Source organism: Strix aluco, chromosome W (genome assembly GCF_031877795.1).
Source record: "Strix aluco isolate bStrAlu1 chromosome W, bStrAlu1.hap1, whole genome shotgun sequence".
Taxonomy (NCBI): Eukaryota; Metazoa; Chordata; class Aves; order Strigiformes; family Strigidae; genus Strix; species Strix aluco.
In genome coordinates, this window is record NC_133970.1 from 17,898,640 (window position 1) to 17,923,204 (window position 24,565).

Consider the following 24,565-nt stretch of genomic DNA (forward strand, 5'->3'; position numbering starts at 1 on the left):
ACGTCGCATGTTCATGGGAATGAACCTTGGCTTTCTCCAGGGCGGAGAAGTTAATATGCATGAGCTCATCACGCAAGCGTACTAAGACGGAAAAGTTTGAAATTCAGGTTCCCCAAGTCTTTCGGTATCTGCATCCATCTAAAGCCAGTTCCAAGTACTGGGTCATCACAGTTGACAAAAAGACCACTTGCCTTCTAGCCCTAGGCCAGGGATTTCAGTGGTTGTGAATTGCTCTTGTTGATTGCTTTGGTGAATCCCTCCTGCCCTTCCCATCAGGCTTATTATGCGAAAACAACATTCTTTCCCTTACATCTATAAATGAACAGCACATATATTTATACATCATTTACACACCTTTATATATCTATCTATATAGGGTTTTTTTATACATGGTCCAAAGGAAATGGGCAGCCTATCAGAGGGTGTTCTGAGATCACACGGGTATGATGGTGTCAAAAAATGGCAACCAGCCAGTCACAGAGCACAAAAATGGTGGCCTCACAAAAATGGTGGCTTCCGTGTATGTAGTGGGAGGGAGCTTCCTGTTCTGATGTACTTCTAGGTAAACTGGAAGGGGCATCTTTTCTTGCCATCCAATCATAGGGCAGTATGAAAACACATCACATGGGGCATGTTGTTGTCAAAAATGGCGGCTACCTGCTGTAAAATGGCAGCTGAAAGAACATGGCAGCCCCTGTGTATTTAGTGGGAAGGGACTTCCTGCTCTGACATCCTTCCAGGGTAAACAGAAAGGGTTGGCTGGTCCTCTCAGCCAATGACAGGGCTGCCTGAGAACACGTGGGGTATGACGGTGTCAAAACATGGCAGTCAGCCATTCATAGAGTAGTATGAAAAAATGTGGGTTATCATGTTTTACAAAATGGCAGCTCCCTGCCATAAAATGGTGGCTGAAAGAAATAGGTGTCCCATGTGTATGTAGAGGGAAGGGACTTCCTGTTCTGACATCTGGGTAAACTGGAAGGCACAGCTGGTCTTTCCAGCCAGTCACAGGGCAATCTGTGAACATGATGGATATGACATCTTACAAAATGGCAGCTCCCCAGGAGCAAAAAGAGGTGGAGTAAACAAACCAGATGACTGGAAGAGGGGAGGGACATTTGGGGCAAATGGCTGCCCCAGACAGAAATGTGACTGCCAGTGGGGGCAGGGTTTCTGATGGAAATTGGAGGCCGTGGCACCTGTCACTTCTTATCCTGGATAAAAGAATTCTTTATACTGCTCTCCCCTTTGCCTTCTCTTCTAATGGCTGAACAAACTCAATTCTCTCAGCGTCTCCATATTCATAATGTGTTCCAGTCCCCTAATCATCTTGGTGGACCTACAGTGGATTTATTCCAGTATGTCAACTGGTGTCTTTCTTGTATTGGGGAGCCCAAAACCAACATAGTATTCCAGATATGGTCTCACAAGTGCCAAGTACATGGGAGTAGTCACTTTCCTTGACCTGTTGGCTACACTCTTGCTAATACGGTCTGGTTTGTGGTTGGCCTCCTTTGCCAACAAGGTCACACTGCTACCTTGTGGTTGTCTTCTCCACCAGACCCACAGGTCCTTTTCTGCAAAAGCTTCTGGGCAGTTGGCCCCCAGTCTGTACTTTTGCATGGGGTTATCCCATCTCAGCTGCAAGACTTTGCATTTGCCTTTGCTGAGCTTCATGAGGTTTCTGTAAGCCCATTTCTCCATCCCCTTGAGTTCTCTCTGAGTATCAGGCCTGCCCTTCAGCCTATTGCCTGCTCTCCTGTTTGATATCCTCTGCAAACTTGCTGAGTGTGTGCTCTGTCCCATCGTCCAGGTTGTTAATAAAGACATGTGGTGGTTTAGCCCCTGCCGGGGTCTGAGACCACGCGGCCGCTGCCCCTCCCCCACAAAGGGAGTGAAATACAAAGCCCCAAGACTGAAATAAGGAAAGGTTTAATACAACAGTGCAATAGCAACACAACAAACAACAACAATAACAATAACAGTAATAGTGATAGCAATGAACAGAGCAAAATAGCTACCAAATACAGCAGTGGGAAGCACGATGTACAAAACCACGAGTGCACCGCGCTCCTGCGCCAGGAAAATGTGACCTGCCAGGATGTGACGTCCGCATGGTATCTGAATAACCCGGCTAGAGCTCTGTTTTGCTGATCAGGGATATCAATTAAACTCAGACACCAGAGTGAAAAGAGCAGGCGTATTTTACTAGAAATAACTAAATAATGTAACAGAATAATACAGAAAACATACAGTAAGAAAAGACAGAATAGCGCACTTAAACAAATAGGAAAATACAGGGTAATGCATCAAATCATTACTACACAAGAGAGAGAGAGAATAGTGATTAAGAGAAATACATCACCACTTGCATATATTATCATCATCATCCAGATCCGCAGTCGCTGGGCAGCCCCGGTTACAGCGAGGATTTGGAGAGCCTGTCCCGGCAAGTGGGAAATCCTACGCGGTGCGTCCACCCGTAGGTGAGGCTTCCAAAGTCGCTGTGAGCGGGCCCAGCCTTATATACCTAAAAATCAGTAAGCCAGAATAGCTGGCACCTTTGTTTTAAGCGGAAATATCTGGTTTTCATCTCACGTTAGGTTCCCCCCAGAGCCTGGCCAGGGCTTAAGGGAGAAGCTAAGGGAGTTTCCCTGCTTATCTAGTTAATTTATGAGCAAGGTCACAAGGCCAGACAACTGTTTCTGTGGCCTTGTTATCTTGCTCACACATAAAGAAATATAAGGATACATTCAAGATAGACATGTTTTATGATGTTTAAGCTACGTCTTCTATGCATATTTCACTAATGACTACATACAGAGTTAGCAGTTTCAGTTCAGGGCCTGTTGCTCAGGCTTCAGTATTCCCACCTTTTACATCAGAATAGTTGGTTTGCTATAACTTAGTATAATACCTATTAGCACAATGGTTATCAGTTATAGAATGTACAGGATTCATCTGTAGGTCAACTCTGGCTTGGGCTTATTGTCCAAGCCTTAGCACTTCAAGCTCCCCCCCCACTGCTGGGGAAACTTAACCCTATCCTGGTTAAACCAGGACAAGACACTAGACAGGATTGGCTCTGGTTCTCTTATCACAAAAATAAATGGAGATTAAATTGAAGTTTGAACTTCTGTGCACCTGTTGCAGTTTTTGGAAGTAAACAGTTTCCCATGTCACCATTTGGTCATCTAAAGCATGGATACAAAGAATATAAGGATAAGTGGAAAGTTTACAAATTTCTCCTTTGTATCTTCTATTAGCTGGTCTGATGTTACTCACTAGTGATCTATTCACTGGAGGAGTGAAAACAAAGGAAGAACAAGACGCTCTACTTTTCCCACAACTTCTTTAACTGTTTAATGTTTTCCATGCTCAATAGGGGGTTTTTTTGTTAGTCATCCGTTATGACTAGCAGCACAATTTTAACTGTCAATTTTAACAGCAGCAGTCGATCGATTTTAACAAGAAAATATATATAAAAGAAAAACAAACACCCTTCCCATTTCTCCTTCTACCCTTCTTAATTAAAAAAACAAAGTGAACATTTTTTTTTTTCCTCTGAAAAGACTGTTTCAGATGTTCAGAACGCACTGTATATAAATCTCTTCTGAGTACATCCTGAGCTGGGTCCTTTCTCTCCTTGTCAGCCAAACTTTAAACGCTACTAGTTTATAGTTAACTCTTCTAGTAGGTTGTCTGCTAAAGAGCCAAGGGGAAAACTGTATTAGAAATGGTATGTATTTGAGCCAGTATTATGTTTTTATTAATATTATTATATTATTTTAGATGTCCCTAATGGTATAATTCTGTTCCCAAGGGTGGTTCTTGGTGAATTGCATACAAGAGCCAAATGCTATTCTGTGGGTAACAATGAGGGACTGCATTACTTGGCATCTTTCTATTACAAGACTTTTTCTCCCCTCTTTGCTGTACAGTACTCACTTCTGTCTGGCGTTTGGAATTTGTAGTTGGGAGGAATAAAGACCTAGTAAAGTGATTTTCTCGGAGTTTAAAAATTCCTGGAGGAAGACTGAGAAATATCTGATTAAATATTGTATACTGGAAAGGCAGAGAGCTGTTTAAAATTTGGTTTGATGGGAGGAGTATATTATTCCTTGCATGGAATATCAGATCATGTTTAAAGATGAACCTCACCAGAGTGGAGGAAATTATCTTCCAAAAATTTTTAAACACGTTGTGCGAATATGTATATGCACAACCTTGATAATAGCCATCACTTTGTGTACGAATTAGCGAAGCTGTGATAATTTGGGAAGTTCTGTAATTTTTAAAATAATATATGTTCTCCTATATAAAATGTAGAATAAATTTAATGTAATACCTACAAGCTAAACTTTATTGATCTTGCTCTCTTCTTGATTTTCTATTTTATTGCTTGCTATTGTGGGACTATATACATAGTCTGCTTCTGTCACTGTGAAATAGTTATACAATACTTGAAAATGTAATGCATTGTATTGTTATAAATTGGGGAAAATAACTTTCAGAAGCCAAATCAAGTGACTTATAAAATTTATTAATTCAGCAAGCGGTTGAGCAAGTAAAGCAGCGCTGGGCGGCCGGGGAGTCACTGCTCCGCCAACGGCGCGCGCCCCTCCTCTTTGGCAGTCTCTTTTTATAATCTTCAGGTTCTGGGCTGACGTGGCCTTTTTGGTTTCATCTGCGGCTGCGCCTTTTGTTGCTAGGGGGGTCGTAGTCTTCCTCTGCGTTATCTTCTGCTGACCCTCTCGGGTTTTTCCCTTACATGGCATAGCTCATCTCTGTGCCTACTTTACAGGATATCGCTAATTGCAGACTTGGCGTAAATCACATCAGACAGACATGCCCACACTCAGGCCTTCACCCTTTGTAAACTATCTGACCACCAAATGCCATTTGCCTCTTATCGCAATTGTAAATCCCATCAAACAGACATGCACATACCCAGGCTCCCACCCTTTATCTGATTGACAAATACCATATGTCTCTTATCACCTCACCCTTTATCTGATCAACAAATACTCTATGTCTCTTATCACAGTATTATTCCTGTTTGTGCTTTTGTGGATGCTTTAGTCACAACTACATAATAACAATGTAGCAATTACTTGTTTACTTCCATCTTCCTTTTCCACGTAGTTTCTTACCAAAAATTGGTCTCATGACTGACTTCTCTACTGATTTCATTTCTGCCACCTCAGTATATTATTTTGTCTCAGTTCACTGTTAATGCAGTGTTAGCTCTCTGTGTACTTTCAAGGTAGAAACCGCTAGCTGTTTTCTCCATCAACTTTTTCCCCAGTCTTATCTAGCACTATTTCCCTTGTGCATAAAACTTGACATCCATGCCTTGTTTTAAGGGATTTTGGGGAGTTTTGTAGAATAATTTAGATACAGAACATAGTTTCACAAATTAATTGAAAATAAACTATTCAGAGGCTGGAGAGTACAGTTGCTATCATTGGTTAAGAAGAATGGCTTGACTGATCTATTCTGTAAGGTCATATTGTTATAAGTTGAGAAAATGAGACCAAAAGTTTCCAACCCAATCAGAATTTATTATAATTTCAGCAAGCAAAGTTAGCGAGCAAAAATCAGCTCTGGGCAGCCGGGGAGTCTCCGCTCCATCAACGGCGCCACTCTTCCCTTTTTACAGTCCCTTTTTATATACAGTCTTCTTCCCGGTTGACGTAGTTTCTTTCGATATGCTCTGCGCATGTTCGTTTTGCTGCTAGGGGGTCGCAGGGATGGAGGTTCTCAATCTTCCTTATTCGATCCTCTCAATATCTGGGTGGAGACTTGACCTGTGGGGGCTGATTAAGCAAGCCTAACGGCATCTGGGTGGAGACCAGACCTGTGGGGGCTGATTAAGCAGGCCTAACGGTATCTGGGTCTCACCCACCAAGAGGCCCCCAGCATATCCTGCCAAGCAAACAAGCACTTTATCCTGCTGACATTTTAGTGAACAAACCCACCCAATCTATCACAATATATTTTGTTCTATTCAGATTTTTCTACAAAGTCAAATTTTTAACATGTGGTGAAATGATTATATGTAGAGATGAGATGGGAAACTTCACAAGGTAATAAATTCCCATGCTAGGTAGAATAAGCAAACCTGATGGTTAATGCTGCAGCTGGTGCTGATTAAGGGTAATTGATAATTGCTTGCTTACTTTCTCCAAGGTTGAATTAAGTGGTTAGTAATAGGCAATTTAAAAAACATTTTTCACTACTTCTGTTCATTTAAGTGCACACCCTGTTGAGCACTAAGCAGTAAGGGAAAATGCAGATCATATTTTTTTGAGACCTTTAGGGTCAAATATGTAATTGAAATATCTGGAGTAGGAGAACAAACCTGAGAATTCTGGCTGACAGACAAGTTGGTGAATCTAGTTCTCACTCCACCTACCCTTTTTCTGAAGAATTTCCTCTTGCCCTTTTTGCCATCTTCAGGCTATATTAGCAAAACCTGCCTGCATCAATGGTTTGTGCTAATATGACATACTGTTGAGCATCTGAGGTGCAAATATATGTTTCTGCTTCAAGGTGGCCATGTCTAGCAAGGGGTGGACAGTTGCAGGCAATAATTTCTTAAACCACAGGAACGAGTCTGTCAGCTCTTACGTAAATGAAACACTCCCGTGATGATCACTGAGATTTTTCTGTGGCTGTGATAATCTAGACTTTTCAGGTTTTGTTCAAGATTGCTTCTCCACGAAGCTAGTCTTTCTCCGTATTTTGACAAAACAACCCAGAACACTGTTGTCATTTTCCACTGAGCTCTTCTCTCTGAGACCATGTCCCTTAGATCAGTGTAATGCTGTAGTGTTACTGTTGTGATGATACTGCTTTCATTTCTATAGCTGAGGTTTCATTCTATCTTAAGATTTTGTCTGTCATAGTTTGGGAAATGTAGCTAGTGCTAATGGCCTTGACTTAGAATACAGACAAAAGACTGCACTGGAACAATCAAAGTATGTTCCATATGTTCCTTAAGGTATGTTTGAACATTGATTCGTTGTTAGATTATGTAATGAAGAAATGCCTTAATTGCTGACTTCTTTTACCTCATGTTTTTCCTGTAAGTTACTGAGTGAAACATTTAAATGTTGAGAATATAGTGGCCCTTTCTGAACCCATACTGTGAAAGTTGGAGAATTCTCCACAGTTGATGTTATGGCTTGGAAAAGGATGAATGTTCCAGTTCTTATAAATAAATAAATAAATAAACCCTGTTCAGTTATCCAGCTATTACAGAATATTGGAATTTTCACTTTGTGAAGGAGTATACCAACATAGTATTCATTTTACACGAGGCACATGCAACAACTGAAAGAGATTTCAAAGGGATGTGTTCCTGTAATGACTTCATTAACCCTCACAAAAGTGAGAGACGGAATCTTTCCTTTAGCCAGTGTGACTGATCCCAAATATAGATTTCATGAGTTCAGAACATATGACCTGCAAGAAGCGTGGCTAATGAAATGTAATACTTTCTTACCTTTGTGCTGTTTGCTAAATGTAGTTGATTGATAGAGTTTATTGCACTGAAACAGCGAGAAGTTTAAGATAATGTCACGTCCCACTCAGACGAGGGAGACAGGTGACTCAGATTCGTAAATCCCCAACGGAGTGGACAACAGTGAGACAAGTCTCAAAGTCCAAACATTTATTAACTACCCACAATGTACTGATTGAACACACGATAATTGGCTAAGTATATAATGAGTTGTAGCAAGCAATACAGTATGCCTTGCATTGCTTAATGGTAGTGAAGGAAAAGGGGAAAAAGGAAAGGAGGGGGATGGAGAGAATAGAGGAATAGAGATCGCCGGTCTGGGTTCCTGCATTGATCCTGCCAGTGAGGGTTCCAGGAGGCAGCCATCTTCTTCGCTTCACTGCACTCTCCGGGGCGCAGCGCCCCCCCTCGATTCATACCCACTTTCCTTGGGTCCGTCCCCTAGGTCGACCCACATACCTACGTATCCCATGTACGGGGAGGGGTAAGGTGTTTCATGGGATGATGTAATTAGCATGATCATGTTAGCCCTCGTTAGCATATTGAGGGGTGTTAACTTTAATATGCATTTTGTGGATAATGAAGCAAAGGTCATTCACCGGACAGATGGCCCTTGAAATTTGGCCAGGTGCACCAGAGCAGAGCCGTCCTGTCTCCACAGGGCTCCCTCCTCCAGCTGCATCCTGTGTTATTGGGGCAGCCTTATCAGCTTCGACCTCCACACTATCCACCCCACGACTATAGTTTCATTGCTTGTGAGTGTTTGAGACATTCCTTAGCTCGGAGGGCCTCCACTCCCCCTGCTAACTTTTATCTCTTTCTCAGGCTGTTTTTCTCAGTCCTGTTATCTCTTTCTCAGGCCTGTTTTTACAAGTTGTCTCTCACAGATAAGGTAGCTGGATTTAGAATATCAGTAATTCAAGGCTCTTCTTTTTGCATATTTGGTTTAACATAGCTATTTTGGGTTTGGTCAACATGTCAAAATAAGCCACCATCTGAAAAAGCTACAATTGTCCTAGCTAGGGCATTATTAGTTACCGTACTGGAGGACTTGATTTTCAGCCTAGAAAAGAGAAGGCTTGGGGGGGATTTAATTACAGTCTTCCGATACCTAAAAAGTTGTTAGAGAAGGTGGACATACTCTTTTCACAAGAAAACACGGTGATGGGACAAGAGGCAACAGGCACAAGTTGTTTCAGAGGAAATTCTGTCCAGATATAGCAGAAAAATTCTTCACTGTGAGAACAATTAAACACCGGAATAAGTTGCCCAGAGAAGTGGTGGGCTCTTCCTCACTGGAAATATCCAAGACTTAGTTTGATGGGGCTCTGAATAACCTAGTCTAAGGTCTTGCTTTCAACATAAAGTTGGACCAGATGATCTCCAGAGGTCACTTCCAGCCTAGACTTTTCTGTGATTCTAAAACGGAGAGCAGAGTTCATCTTAAAACTACTCTAGGATTTCAAGAACAAAAGAGGAAAGGAGTTTTTACAAGGCTCATCTTTGATGTTGCATAACTTGTCAAACAGACGATTTTATAAAAGTATGAGGCTACATCGGACTCCAGAAAGAATACATGGTAGCTGTTATGCATTTACAAAGTTTAGGGGAAATTCTAGTAATTTCATTCACTCATCTTCTGTTGGAGCAGCTGGGGCAGGATTGTCAGAAAAACAAAATTGGAACCATTGTTGGTTGCTGAAATCTTAACTAGAGGCATAAATATAATTCTTTTCCAGACTATTTCAATTAAGGCTTCAAGTTTGGCTAGAGTTGGCTGACTGTAATCTGGGCTTTGTTAAATTTTACTGGAATGTTTAAAAAAATTGCAGATATCCAATCAGTTAAATTTTAGCACCTTCCTAACTTTTTGGCAGCTGGTGGCTCCTGGCTTCTCATGACAGACTTGTTTTTTAGCAGTCAATGCTTTACTCATCTATCATTGTGCCTGTTCTAACAAGTGGAGTCAGATGGCTGAGCATGTGAATTTTTGAAGGCTTCCTAGTAAATATCCAGCAGTATTGTCTTTGATTGCTATTTAGAGATTATTCTTCTTCATCCCGTTATTAGAAATACAACAATATCCGTATGAGAATGGGAACAGATTCTCTTTCCTGATTAATAGAGGTCAGTAACTGCTTCATAAGTATGTACAAAAATCCCTATACTCTATTACATAATATTGCAACATTATTCACTAGAGAGACAATATTTCCTAGTCTCTGTGAATAAGTGGTTGGCTTCTGTAGATACAGACATATGTATAACATCCTATGTAACTGATTTTTTTCATTGTATGTAGAAGTGATATATTTGTTCTGTGAAGGAAGTTGACTGATACATGTATATGATGGGAGGGAGAAAGGGGAAGATCTCTTCAAACATAACAGCTAAAACTTAAGTTTGTAGGAGTTGACAGCCTCACTTAGCTTCTGGCTCCTTTGGGATGCTCTTTTTGAGCCTTGATTATCTTGCATAGTCATAGAAAGCCAGTAATACAAATGTGCACCCTTATTTAGTTGACAGCTTTTAAAGACAGAAGATGTCTAGAGTCCCTCATCTTTACTACAAAAGGATGTTTTAATGAAGATTAAGATAAGACTTTGGTGAAGGTTGTCCTGTGTCTGTTACTTTAGTAGCTCAGCTACTTTGTAGCAGAATCTCACTGCAGACTTGATTCTGAAGGGTCTTTGTTCTTCATGAGACTGAGGGCTCTCTTTAGCCAACCTTTAATTACTAGAAGTCAAAGGTCTTTCAATTTCTTCATGGTACATGTGATTTGAATTGAAACAAAGTGCCTTTGTAATGACTTATAATTTCTGACTCTAAATCCTGAACAAAGAATGCACTGTAACATTCTCCTCCTAGTATATTACAAATTCTTTCTGTAATATTTTGTCAAGACTGCATTTTGGAATAGCGCACAAAAATGAATATTTTTTTCCTTCAAAAAATGAAGCCATGGTCCTGGACAACTTGCTAGTGAAGCTAATGTCTTGCTGCTGCCAAAGGGAATTTACATCTCTTCTGGCTGTGCAGTCCAGCCTCTTGCCTCTTGCCTTGAGCCTTTAGGACCTTCCTAAAGTGTCCCTAAGCTTTTAAGCAAACCTACATGTGTGGTAGGTGCTGCTTGAGTAAGACTCCATAAGAGCTTCTTTGAATGATACAATGATCCGATTACACAGTTTTGATAATCAAGGCAACCAGATATCAGGTTAAAATGGTAGTGTTTTCTGTCAGGTTTTGTTGTGAGAAAACATAGAGAAGATTGGATTTGGGAGTTGAAAGGTGGAAAGGTTTTCCAAACAAAAGTTCTGATTAAACTTTACTAGTATAATGAAGCATAGCATGGTTACAATATGCATAAAAGTACTTTGTGCATGTACAGCTACTGTACAGTAAACCCCGTAACTACGGTAATATTAGTTTTAAACTTCAAAACAAGTGCAATTATTTTTATAGTGCTTATGAGATCATTAAACCATCTTTCCTAATGTGGATCTGTCGCAAATGGGAGAATTTATATGGCCAAATTGCTCCTTTGATAAAAAAGTATTTCAGAAGGGCATCATAGCTTCATTTGAAATTATTATATGACCAAACTCCTGTCTTATTTGTCTGCCCTAAACTTGCAGCTACTGGTTCTTGTCTATGCCCTTCAGTACCAGGATTTTCTCATGTAAGTAGCATGAAGTTGCTTTTGCGGTGTAATCAGATTCTTGTTTTCCTGTTGTCTTTCTGGAGAAAGGCTTTTTTAAATTTTTTTTTTTTTCTTGTAAAACCTTGGAATAGATTTGTAGCTTTCTACCTTCGCAAATTTTTAACATTGCTTGGAAAAACCTTGGTAACAAAACCATATTAAGTGTTTGGTATAGATTTTGTCATTATCCTGTGTAGAGGTGAAATCCTTGACCAGTGGACACCCAGTACTTTCTCTACTATCAGTACTTTCTTGCTGCAGTGTTGCAATGCAGATTCATGTTTTCTTTCATCTGTGTTTGTAATGAGTGGGAAACCAGAAAGGTGCACCTCTGTGCTGTGGAGAAAGTATTTTAGAAACACTGAAGGGCAGAGAAGCATCCAGTTCTAAGACCTCTTTTAATTGCTCAACAAAGAAAACTGATTTAATTGTCATGCAGGATTCTAGTGTGATGATCAGAAATAAAGTTTAATAAATGGACATTTTCTACTGAGAAGTTTCTTTCATGAATATGAAAAAATCATTACACTTATTCTATATTTTGTATTGCATGGGCGTGACCCAAAGAAATTCTCCTGGTTGCTGTGGATTTTGTAAAAAAACACTACTAAAATGTCACTGTAATTGTTAGTAGTTTCTTCCGTCTCTTCTTAAGTACACCTAAAAAAATCCAACTAAGTTTTCAAAATTTCTTCTTCCTGAGTTTCACAGGCTGGCTGTAATTGAGGAACCTGTGTTGAAGAATCATAGCATAATTTAGATCAGAAGAGACCTCTGGAGGTCATCTGGTCCAACCCCCTGTTCAAAGCAGGGCTGATTTCAAGGTTAGGGCAGGTTACTCAAGGCTGTGACCAGTTGAGTTCTGAGTATATAACCTCTCTGTACAAACTGTTCCAATGTTTGACTACTGTCTTAGTGGCTCTCTGTTGGACTTGCTTCAGTGTGTCAACATCATCTTGTAATGGGGAACCCAAAATTTGACACAGTACTCCAGACACAGTCTCACAAGTGCCAGATGGACTGCAAGAATCATTTCTGTGGACTGACCAGCTACACTCTTGCTAATACAGTTCAGTAGATGGTTGGCCACCTTCATCATGAGAGCACACTGCTCCCTTCTGGTCTACCTGTCATTCACCAGGACTGCCCCCTCCACCCCCCCTTCCTTTTCTGCAGAGCTGATTCCTAGCCAGTCTGTGCTCAGCCTGTCTTGTTGCATGGGGTTATTCTGTTCCAGGTGCAGGACTCTGAATTTGCTTTTGTTAAGATTCATGGCAGATCATTTCTCCAGCCTATCAATTCCCTCTGAATAGCAGCCCTACCCTCCAGCCATATTGACTACTCTCCCCAATTTGGTGTCATATGTGAACTTGCTGAGAGTGCACCCTGTCCCATCATCCAGGTCACTAATAAAGATGTTGAACATTATTGGCCCCGATATTGATCCCTGAGGGACATCACTAGTAACAGGCTGTGTGGTGGGTTGACCCTGGCTGGACACCAGGTGCCTACCAAAGCTGCTTTATCACTCCCCCTCCTCAACTGGACAGGGGAGAGAAAATATAACGAAAGGTTTGTGGGTCAAGATAAGGACAGGGAGAGATCACTCACCAATTACTGTCACAGGCAAAACAGACTTGACTTGGGGGAATTAATTTAATTTAGTACCAATCAAATCAGAGTAGGATAATGAGAAAATAAAAACTAAATCTTAAAACACCTTCCCCCCACCCCTCCCTTCTTCCCGGGCCCAACTTCACTCACAATTTTCTCTACCTCCTCCCCCCAAGCAGCACAGGGGGATGGGGAATTGGGGTTGCAGTCTGTTCATCACATGTTGTCTCTGCCACTCCTTCCTCCTCAGGGGGAGGACTCCTCACACTCTTCTCCTGCTCCAGTGTGGGGTCCCTCCCACAGGAGACAGTCCTCCATGAACTTCTCCGACATGAGTCCTTCCCATGGGCTGCAGTTCTTCACAAACTGCTCCAGCGTGGGTCCTTTCCACGGGGTGCAGCCCTTGAGGAACAGGCTGCTCCAGTGTGGGTCCCCCATGGGGTCACAAGTCCTGCCAGAAAACCTACTCGAGCATAGGCTCCTCTCTCCATGGGTCCACAGGTCCTGCCAGGAGCCTGCTCCAGCGTGGGCTCTCCACAGGGCGACAGCCTCCTTTGGGCGCATCCACCTGCTCTGGTGTGGGGTCCTCCATGGGCTGCGGGTGGAGATCTGCTCCACCATGGATCTCCATGGGCTGCAGGGGCACAGCTGCCTCACCATGAGCTGCACCAGGGGCTGCAGGGGAATCTCTGCTCCAGCACCTGGAGCACCTCCTTCCCTTCCTTCTTCACTGACCTTGGTGCCTGCAGAGTTGTTTCTCTCACATATTCTCACTCCTCTCTTCCGGCTGAAGTTGCTGTTGCACGGGGTTTTTTTTCCCCTTTCTTAAATATGTTATCACAGAGGCACTACCACTGTCGCTGATTGGCTCGGTCTTGGCCAGCGGCAGGTCCCTCTTGGAGCCAGCTAGCATTGGCTCTATCAGACACAGGGGAAGCTTCTGGCAGCTTCTCACAGAAGCCACCCCTGTAGCCCCCCCCCCCCCCCCCCGCTACCAAAACCTTGCCACCTGAGCCCAATACAGGCTGTCAATTGGACTTTCTACTGCTGATCACCACCCTTTGAGCTTGGTGGTCCAGACAATTTTCTTCCTACTTTCTAGTCCACTTATCCAGTTCATACCTCACCAATTTGGCTACAAGGATACTATGAGAGATCATTTCAAAGGCCTTGCTAAAGTCAAGGTAAGCAATATTCACTTCTCTCCCCTTGTCCACACAACCCATCATGTCATTGTAGAAATCTATCAGGTTGCTTAAGCACAATTTGCTTTTTGTAAATCCATGCTGTCTGTCCCCAATCACCTTCTTGTCCTTAATGTACCTGGACATGGCTTCCAGGAGGATTTTCTACATAACCTTCTCAGGGACTGAGGTGAGGCTGACTGACCTGTAGTTCCCTGGATCCTCCTTATTGTCCTTGAAGATGGGTGTGACCTTTGCCTTTTTCCAGTCATCAGGAACCAATCCAATTGCCATGACCTTTCAAAGATGATAGACGCTGGCCTTGAAACAACATGGGACAGCTCCGTCAGTGCTCTTCAGTACATCCCAGCTGTTTCTATGGGCTTGTGTGTGTGTCCAATTTAAGTCTTCCCTAATTCTTTCCCCTATTGTGGGTAATGCTTCACTCCCCCAGATTCTGCCACTAGGCTAAGGGACCTGGGAGGCCTGAGGGCAGACCTTACCTGTGAAAACTGATTAAAAAAAAAAGGCACTGAGTGCCTGTATTGGGAGCTTTGAGGAGACATTGTATTCAAGGAGTTAGTGATCTTGAGCAGGCCATGTTTGCGCTATTGGGCCTTGTACTTAAGGCTTGAAAAGCCCATAGGTTAGCATGAGTAGCTGCTGTAAGGGAAACTGCTGGAATGTTCCATACTGGCCTGTGCTGTGCACTGGGGGATGTTATCACAGAGATAACATTCCAGCTTGTCAGGAGAAGATATATAATTCTGTTTGTTACACAAAATAAAAGGCACCATGGCATGGGAGGGAGCAGGAACCGCTCTATGGACAGTATCTGCACAGCATGCTGTGGGAAATCCATCTGGGGTCTGTCCAATGCTGCGTGAAAGCAGGGTTCTCAGCATCTGAAGGGACATAAGATTTACTTGCTATCAATATTCCTCTTTTTATTCTATCTTATTAAAACAGATATTTTATTATGCCCTTTGTTGTCATGCCTTTCTTATTGAGGTCGGATTGTAGGTATTTCTTTCCACTTGATGAAAATTAATTAATTAACCTGTGAAGTTTGTGGTGCCCCCTGCTGATAGCTTCCCACATATGGGAAAAATGATTTAAGTCAGTGGTTCTCAACCTGTGGTCTGCAGACCCCTGGGGGGCTGCGATGTCATCACAGGGGGTCCGCGAAGGCTTAAAGCAGGGGTGGAGAACGTCCAGCCCAGAAACATTTGGTCTGGCCCGCGGCAAGCGGGAATCATTGCAGTAAAGATATTCTAATAGGAGTGTGTGCATTAACAGATTAACTTATTTCCCCTTCTCTCCAAATTTGAAGACCCTCCATGAGAAAATGGAAATAAATATTTGATGTAGTCTGGTGCTTTAAATCTTGAATTAAGTCTTGGTGGTCTGTGGCCACAAAAGGTATTTAAAGGGGGTCCGTGGTGAAGGAAAGGTTGAGAACCCCTGATTTAAGAGTACCACTCAGATATGAGTATTTGAGAAATGTCTGTAATAATGAAAAATCTAATGCCTTCACAAATAGCTTAACTCTCTCATAGAGAAGCTATGCATGCTGCCAATCATAAATTCACTTATTAAAGCAAATGTAAATATTGAACTATTTCTTTCTATTCAACAATAAAGGTGCTTCTAGCTAGTTTATTTTCTTAAACATAGCAGGAAGAATTTTGTCAAAGCTTTGAATATTTTAAAACTTTATTTTGAAGAAAAAAATCTTTTTAAAATTAAGGCATTTTATTAATTCCAGCAAAACTTCCTTGCTCCAAGTAAGTTTGGACTTACTGTTCTGCTTTTGGGTGGCTGGAGTGAGTGAGGGTCAGTAGTTGGAGGGGCCATGGATCTAAGGAGCATGTCTCTGGAGTGCTAGCTATTGGGGGGATGGGTATGAGTAAATATGGGGCCAGCAATTGGAGTCAGACTTGGGGTGTACCCACCCCTGGGCCTGTGGTGCCAGCAACTAGAGCGAGTGGGAGTCTCAGTGTCAGCAACTGAAATGGGTGAGGGTCTTGGTATCAGCCACTGGGCTGGGATTGTGGGTCATAGGGCCTGTTTGTGTCCTGTGTGCCAGTTATTGGGGAGACCAGGGTGAATGAAATGAGTAAGGATCACAGCATCAGCAGCTGAAGTTTGGACAGCAGGTCACAGAGCTCATGTGTCTAGGTGCCAGCTACTGGGGGGGTTTGAATGTTTGTATTTTACCCTAACCTGTTATGCATGTGTGTGTGTGTCTCTAATTTGCTAGCAAACTTCAAGCTGAACTAGCCCTTAAGTAGGAGGCCCAGGATCTCAGCAGGGTTATCAGACTGGTAAAGGGTGAGTGCCAATATTGGAGAGATCCAGGAGTGTATGAGTGCATGCATCTGTTTGCTAGTGAGTATCAAACTAGACTAGCTAGCAAGTAGGAGATGCATATAGTAGATAAGAGGGCTCAGGATCTGGACATGGATATTAGATGGACAGAAGGGCTGTGCTGGTATTTGAGGGATCTCTGAATGTATGTGTGCTTGTGAATCTAGAGAGTGAGGGTACATGTGTTTTTGCTAGTGAACTTCAATCCTGATCAGCCAGAAAGGAGGAGAGAAGTTTGGTTAGCTGTACTTACATTTTATGTGAGTTCTAGTAGTGTTATATGTGGGTGTTGTTAAAGGCAGCACCCTGTCTGTGGCAGTTCATGTAGCTGGCCACATTAGTGTCCTCTGTGAGAGTGTGCATGCATGTCTGGGATACACAGTCAGCCTTGTTATTAGTTGAACCCACAAACAGGAAAGCAGCCACATCCATTGGCTTGGGACAGAGAGACCCCTGGGCTTGTCTCTAGCAGGCAGAATCCTGGAGTCTGCCAGAGGTAGCAGACTTATAACACCCTTTAACAGTGTTCACCCCTGTTCTGGACTCTCATGAGAGAATGCTAACTTCTTGTCTTGCATTAAGAAGACATTTGGTACAAATGAGAACTACAGTTTGCCAATCTATCAAGTTACTAAGAACAGTCCTAGCACTTTGTGTACTCCTGTAAATAAAATACACATTAAAAATGTTAGCACTCACTTAGAACTGAACTTGTTTGTATTAAGGGTTAGTAAGTATCCTTACCCAGTCACCAATAGATGTTCTAGATAAAAGAATGTAGTATACTTTATTCTTAGCTTTCATAATGCATCATTGTCTTCTTGCATTCAGAGCATGTAGCATATGGTGATATAGGACCAGTTTGGCTTTTTGATTTTCCCCTCTCACAAATATAAACACCACTCTTTCCTTCTATTTGAATTACAACATTGCTGTGTTCTCTCCAACTAAGAGGAGATATTTGATAATCCCTTTTAGAAAATGTCTTCATTGATCATAAGCTTGTGTTGTGATGTGTTTTCAGAATGTTCTGGTGATTCAGTTTCTTCAACCACAATATAAATTAGGACATTTTTTGCTGAAGGAATAGATTCTGTTGCAGCAGATGCATCCTCAAGTCCATTCTCCTCTTGTTTTGCTGATTAAGGATACCAATTAAACTCAGACACCAGAGTGAAAAGAGCAGGCATGTTTTACTAGAAATAACTAAATAATATAACAGAATAATACAGAAAACATACAGTAAGAAAAGACAGAATAGTGCACTTAAACAAATAGGAAAATACAGGGTAATGCATCAAATCATTACTACCTGAGAGAGAGAATAGTGATTAATAAAGATACAGCACCACTTGTATACATTACCATCACCCAGATCCACAGTTGCTGGGCAGCCCCAGTTACAGTGAGGATTTAGAGAGCCTGTCCCAGTAAGTAGGAAATCCTACACAGTGCACCCACCCATAACTGAGGCATCTAAAGGTGTTGCAAGTGGGTCCAGCCTTATATACCCAAAAATCAGCAAGCCAGAATAGCTGGTACCTTTTGTTTTAAGCGGAAATATCTGGTTTCAATCTCACATTAGATTCCCCCAGAGCCTGGCCAGGGCTCAAGGGAGAAGCTAAGGGAGTTCCTCTGCTTATCTAATTGGATTATGCACAAGGTCACACATCAGGTCATAGGACCAGACAACTGTCTCTGCGGCCCTGTTATTTTATCCACACGCAAAGAAAGATAAATATACATTCAAGATAGCTACATCTTCCATGCATATTTCATTAATGATTACATACTGAGTTAGCAGTTTTGGCTCAGGGCCTGTTGTTCAGGCTTCAATACACATCAGAATAGGTGGTTTGTTATAACTTAGTATAATACCTATTAGCACAATGGTTATCAGTTATAAAATATACAGGATTCATCTATAGGTCAACTCTGGCTTGGGCCAGTTGTCCAAGCCTTAGCACTTCACCTCTACAGCCAAGGGATTTTCTATTCTGTGTGAAGTTTTTTGTTGTTGGTACCAACACAAAGGCATTTAATGCCACTCTACTTTGCTTTCAGTGCGGTAACGTTTAACATTTCTTTGAATTTTCTCTGAATGTGGTAAAAAGAGTACCCAAAGGAGGTGCTGAGATTGTTCAGCTGAGTTGCATTCTGGTTTTCGCCTATTGCTGTCATGAAGTTTCATTGTACCATAGTGTTTATCATTTCCTTAAGCAATATAAAAGCAAAATTAATAATTGCAGGCTATGCTTTTGATTTTGATGGAGGAAGATAAAGAAGCAGTATTCATTGTTTGTCTATTACATCTGGATATTTCCTGTGTGAATTAACTTTAAAAAAATTGCCTTCCTTTGTCAAGCTAAAATGTTCATGTGATTATCCTGTTTGGAAAGTAATGGAAAAATAGTTTTTCCTTTTATGTTGGCAAATATATGAAGATTTTGAAGATATGACAGATTTCCATCTGAAAATTTTTTGAAAATTCAGTGAAATGGAGAGCAGATACTTTTAAATAGATTTTGAGAATAATACTGCTTGCTGTGAATCTTCAAATCCAAATCTTCTTTTTAACAGACCAATCATTTTCTTCTGTCATTCTCATTTGTTCAGATGTGGTGGGTTGACCCAAGCTAGCAGCTAAGCACCACACGGTCACTTGCTCACTTCCCCCCACCAGCAGGACAGGAGAGAGAATAGAAGAGCAAAAGCAAGAAAATTCATGTGTTGAGATAAAGATAATATAATAAGCTAAGGAAAGAATTATAAGAAAGAAAAAACAAAAAAAAACCCCACAATGCAAAGGCAATCACTCACCACCTCCTACAAGTCGACTGATGCTCAGACAGTCCCTGAGCAATGGCTACTTAACCAAAACCCCCATCCCCTCTGATTTTATTGCTGCTGCATGACGTTATATGGCATGGAATATTCCTTTGGTCAGTTCAGGTCAGCTGTTCTGGTTGTGTCCCCTCCCAACTTCTTGCACATCCCAACCTATGCGCTGTGAGGCAGAGTGAGAAACAGAGAAGGCCTTGACACTGCAAGCACTGTTCAGCAATAGCTAGAACATTTGGTGTGTTATCAACACTGTTTTGGTCACAAATCCAAAACAGCACTGTGCTGCCACAGCTCTCTTCCTCCTGAATAAGCTCTGCTACCCATGATGGGCTCCAAGCTGTCTGTGGATGACACTGTGCATGTTGTGATTGTCAGAGGCAGCTTTGGAGGGATTGCAGGTGCCAGGCAACTGAAGACCTGGGTAATCCCCTTTGTGCTGGTGGTTAGCACCATAAAGGCTGCTATGAAGAAAATTAACTCCATCCTAGCCAGACCCAGTACAGCAGATAATATATATTTTTTTTGTATTTTTGCCACCACATGATATCAGGACATCTTGAAATTTGGGCTGTTTTTACTTTTCTATGGTAAGCTTGTCCTTTCATAGAGGATGCTACATGGGTGTTTCCTGAAGTTCCTTTTTGTTGTGGTTTAAACCCATCTGGCAGCCAAACACCATGCAGCTGCTCACTCACCCTCCCCCACCCCCAGGGAAGGGGGGGAAGAGTTGGAGGGGTAAGGGTAAGGAGACTTGTAGGTTGAGATAAAAACAATTTAATAATTGAAATAAAATAAAATAAAATAAATAATGATAATAATAGTTATAATAGAAAATACAAGCAAGTAATGCACAATGTGATTGCTCACCACCCGCTGACTGATGCCCAGCCTGTTCTTGGCTAGCGATCCCAGAGAAGAGAGAATCCTGAAACCACAATCCCGGAAGGGAGAGTGAGCTTCCCGATCAACGCCTATCTATATACTGAGCATGACGTTATATTCCATTGGCCAATTTGGATCCACTGTTTTGGCCGTGCTCCCTCCCAGCTTCTTGTGTACCCGTGCACTTGCAGGAAATGGGAAGTCGAAAAGTCCTTGATCTCTTAGCAACAACTGAAAACATCAGTGTATTATCAACATTCTTCTCATACCAAATCCCATACTGAATCCAAAGCACAGCACTATTCTAGCTACTAAGAAGGGAAAAAAAAATTAGCTCTATCCCAGATGAAACTAGGACACTTCTTCTAATTCTGGTAGGCATTCCTTTTTTTTCTTTATCAAAAATGAATGTTTCTTTTTCCTTTGAGTTGCTTTGAATTAATACATGTAGGTAATGATAAGTGAGCTTAGTAGGTTAAGGTTTCTGTGGTGGCTGGATTTTAAGCAGTTTTGGATGCTAACTTTCAGATAATTTTTCTGTCTTTTCAGGTCTCTGGATGGCAGACTGAAAAGAAATGCAATTTTAAGAGGTATGCCTCATATAGCCCAAAATATTCCTGACTAGCATATATGCTAATGATAAAGCCACTCCTTTGGGGAGGGGTCTCTTTGCTTATCTTCTCTTTCTGTGAGTCTACTCCAATAAGTTTTATTTGCTGGAATCTCTGAAAGCTGCTTCTTCAAACTTGTTTTGTTAGTAGCATAACTGTACTGAAGTGGTCTGTAATATGCTACTTACCCCTTCTGGTTGATGATTTTAACAAGACATTACCTTAGTAGAGAAAGTATAACATGAATGAGGACACTTGACTGACACGTAGAATCATAGAATGGTTTGGGTTGGAAGGGATCATAAAAGTCATCTAGTCCCAACTCCCCTGCCATGGGCAGGGACACCTTCCACTAGATCAGGTTGCTCAAAGTCCCATCGAACCTGGCCTTGAACCCTTCCGGGGAGGGGGCAGCCACAGATTCTCTGGGCAACCTGTTCCAATGCTACACCACCCTCATAGTGAAGAACTTCTTCCTTACATCTAATCTAAATCTACCCTCTTTCAGTTTAAAGCCATTACCCCTCATCCTATCACTACATGCCCTTGTAAAAAGTCCCTCTCCAGCTTTCCTGTAGCCCCCTTTAGGTACTGGAAGGGGGCTATAAGGTCTCCCTGGAGCCTTCTCTTCTCCAGGCTGAACAGCCCTAACTCTCTCAGCCTGACTTCATAAGGGAGGTGCTCCAGCCCCCTGATCATCTTTGTGGCCCTCCTGTGGACTCCTCCAACACATTGAAACAAACAAATTGACTCAACAGTAAAGTTTTTTACTGTTAAGCAGGTATTCTTTATTAGCAGCACTGGGGTTGCCCTGGGGATACTCCACCATAAGGGCTCCCAAGAACTAGCAAGGGACATCAGTTTACATACACACAAATCATACATATTCATTAGATTTCCGGGAAAGGGGTGTCTTATGATAATGAGTTCCTGGAATTCATTTACATAGTCTGAGCATGTGTAGTAAAAATAGAGTGAGGGTCTTTGGTGGTCAAGGGAAGAAGTAAGCAGTCTTCTTCACAGTGTTCACTAGCTGACCTTCTTTCCAGAGCACGCGCTGTGAAGTAACAGGTGCCTTCTTCCTAAATCAGCAAAATCATCCTCCCTATAATAGGGTCTCTGTGTCCCTTTGTTCGAGTCCCCCTTATCTTGAGTTTGCCCATTCTAGGAGTTGCCCAAGTGTCCACTGAAGGCCTTGAGTCTGCTATCAGTGATTTATGTAGGGAGCATTTTACTCTTGTCTAAACAGACAAAGAGGCCTAGGGAAACAGTTAAGGAGTCCTTGGGAAACAAACAAAAAAAACACAAGCAAAGCTTTCATACATCACAGTTTAGTCTTAATCAATGATTGTCAGAAATTCATTTGTTTGAGCCCTTTCAAGAGTCAAAGAAATCCGGATCACCACCCCTGGATCCAGTGTTGTCTCAGGTCATCTTGTGTGGTGGGTGCACACACAGCAAAGTTTCTGTCCCCTTTTAAGTTCATCTTATCAGATGATTAGCATACTAGATGAGGAGGGGCAGGTATTCCACAATCTCATTTCCATGAGAGACTAGGAAAAAGGTGGAGCATGGGGAAAAAGGTAGAGCATGGGTTCCATTTGAGTCAGTGGTCCTAACTGGCCCTGCCCAGCTTTGGTTTTTCCTCTGTTCCCAGAGGTGATTTTGCTGACTTCATGCTTCTTATCGGTCATCCCAGAGGTGATCACCTCTTATCAGTTCTAGTTACCACTTCAATGGCAAAGGTGGAAAGTCATTAGCAAGGCCTGCATGGTGTCTGGCTTGCACAATAGAGCCACAAAGTATCAGGCTTAGCGGTACTTTACAACCAGTAAGGTTATAAAGAAGGTATGTTTATTCAGCGCTGGGTGCGTGGGGGATCGCTCCTCCACAAACGTGCACATTTTGGAGCGAAAAGCAGCTCCTTTCTATAGCGTAAGTGTTTACATATTCATGATAATCCTGAGAATAGGGAGAGATATTACAATTAGTTTTGAGAAATCATTATCATAAATCCCGCCCCAAGTCCCTCCCCGTTGTGCCTGCGCAATGTCTCCTGATGGTCTTGGGCAGGGGTCTTCAGGATGAAGACTGAAGATTCCTCTTCTTCCTCTCGTGACTTTTCACCCAATTAGGTCTCTTCAGCATGTCAATTTAGCATTCTTTGAATTCCCCTTCCTTATCTTGGGACTCAGTAGTTGCAGCTCCTCCCTTATCTCAAGAGCCCACCCTGCTGAGAGCCCACCCTGCTGAGAGGCCTGCATCTATTTTGTTAAGGTTTCTCACTTCAATGAGAAACATTTGGTTTCACTCAGTCCACGTTTCCCCCCTTTGAGGCTTATCTAAGGAGTTTGCCAATACAGCTGCAAGGGAGTGGGGGGTGCATCCTTCGATACACTCCCGCTTCCTTGGGGGACATTCCTTAGACTAATCACAAAGGCCACAGCTTGTCTTTGAGGTTTTCTGTGTCAATGAGAATATTTGAGGCTTTACTTTGTTCAGTTCCTTACAACAAGTTATGCTAAGATTTTTTTGTAACCGTCCACTAATCACTACAAAGCAATATATTGGATAGAGGTTTTGGTGGCAGCTGAAGGTTTGTTGTGTTCAGTTGTGAAAAACAAGCATTCAAAAGCTGAGGGTAAAAGTACAAATGTTCAAGTCCTGGTCCCTCCTCCTTGGCTGTTTGCTTTTATTTAAGAGCATCAATATCTATGAGATTTCTGCCTGTGAATTTGACTGCAATCATATGAAAGATTCAGAAGTTCTTGCGCATGCATCTTGTATGCAGTGACTAGTCACATAAGCATTGTTACTGAAAGAAGCCAAGCTAAAACCATCTTCAGTTAATATATAGGTGTGTATTACCCATATTAACTCCAGTACACTCTAGTGAGTTTATAAATCAATCTCTAATCCAGTGATACAGAGAAATGATTACTTGTTTTGAGACTTATTTACTTATTTACTTACTTATAGTAACTTATAGTATTTTTGAATATTGCTAAGAATCCTGCTTGCCCAGACTGTTCTGTGGAATTTTACCAAGGACTACTGTGTCCATCAAAACAAAGCAGTTTACTGTGAAAATCTACCAAGAACTGCAGTGTTCAGCAAAATATCATGTTTTTGTCCTTGAGGAACAGGTGTGCTCTAACTAGTTGGGCCTCAGTAATGAGTAAAGGTAGCCATATACGGATGGTAGAAGTTTCATTGGTTCCCTTAGATAAGATAGAATGAGTAAACTGGCTTGTTATAAGTAAATTCTCAAATTGATGTGAGACAGGGCCAATAAAAATTCCAATTGTTTATTTAGCAAGCGACAACAAGCAAAACAGCGCTGGGCGGCCGGGGAGTTCAACTCCACCAACGGCGCCACTTTCGAAGTTTTTTCGTCTTGCTTATGTGTTACAAAGTGATGTATATTAATGAGACTCTCATGTATATTCATAATCTATCCCCGCCTACCCCCGCTTCATATTTTAATGAGGTTTCCTCCTACTTGCGTCTGCGCAGTAAACTTCAACAGTTCTGGGCGGTGGTCGCAGAGTCCTGAGTAGTGGTCGTAGAGATGAAGTATCTCCTCTTCCTCGCCGTTGAACTTTTCACCCCAAGGTTCTGCGCAGCCTCCGTAGTTCTCTGACATGTCTCTGCATGCCTCTTGTCTCTACATGTCTCTGTTAAAGCTCTGATAAGGACGCACCACTATATCTTCTACCTACCCCCTACACAGCCTTGATTTATTATGTTAGTTCAGCTAAGCGCTTGCTGTTAGTCGGTTAGTTTTATACAATGTAGCAATATTAGCTTTACATAGCTCATGTGGTGATTT

The 24,565-nt window shown here is 42.0% G+C and overlaps 1 protein-coding gene and 1 long non-coding RNA gene across 4 annotated transcripts in view; one reads left to right on the plus strand and one right to left on the minus strand.

Annotated features, from left to right (window-relative positions):
- The window catches only part of LOC141917860 (polycomb group RING finger protein 3-like), a 176,572-nt gene that overhangs the window by 35,511 nt on the left and 116,496 nt on the right, over positions 1-24,565 (plus strand). For 2 of the 3 annotated variants that reach the window (XM_074811472.1, XM_074811475.1), the window contains exon 2: positions 20,672-20,712. The exons of the other annotated variant lie outside the window; for it this stretch is intronic. The gene's annotated coding sequence lies outside the window, so the exon portion shown is untranslated. The remainder of the gene's footprint in view (positions 1-20,671; positions 20,713-24,565) is intronic. 3 annotated transcript variants of the gene reach the window in all.
- Positions 5,544-5,992, minus strand: LOC141917804 (uncharacterized). The gene is made up of 2 exons (XR_012621470.1): positions 5,861-5,992; positions 5,544-5,810 (listed from the first exon to the last, which is right to left on the minus strand). It is a non-coding gene; the product is annotated as an uncharacterized LOC141917804 (long non-coding RNA).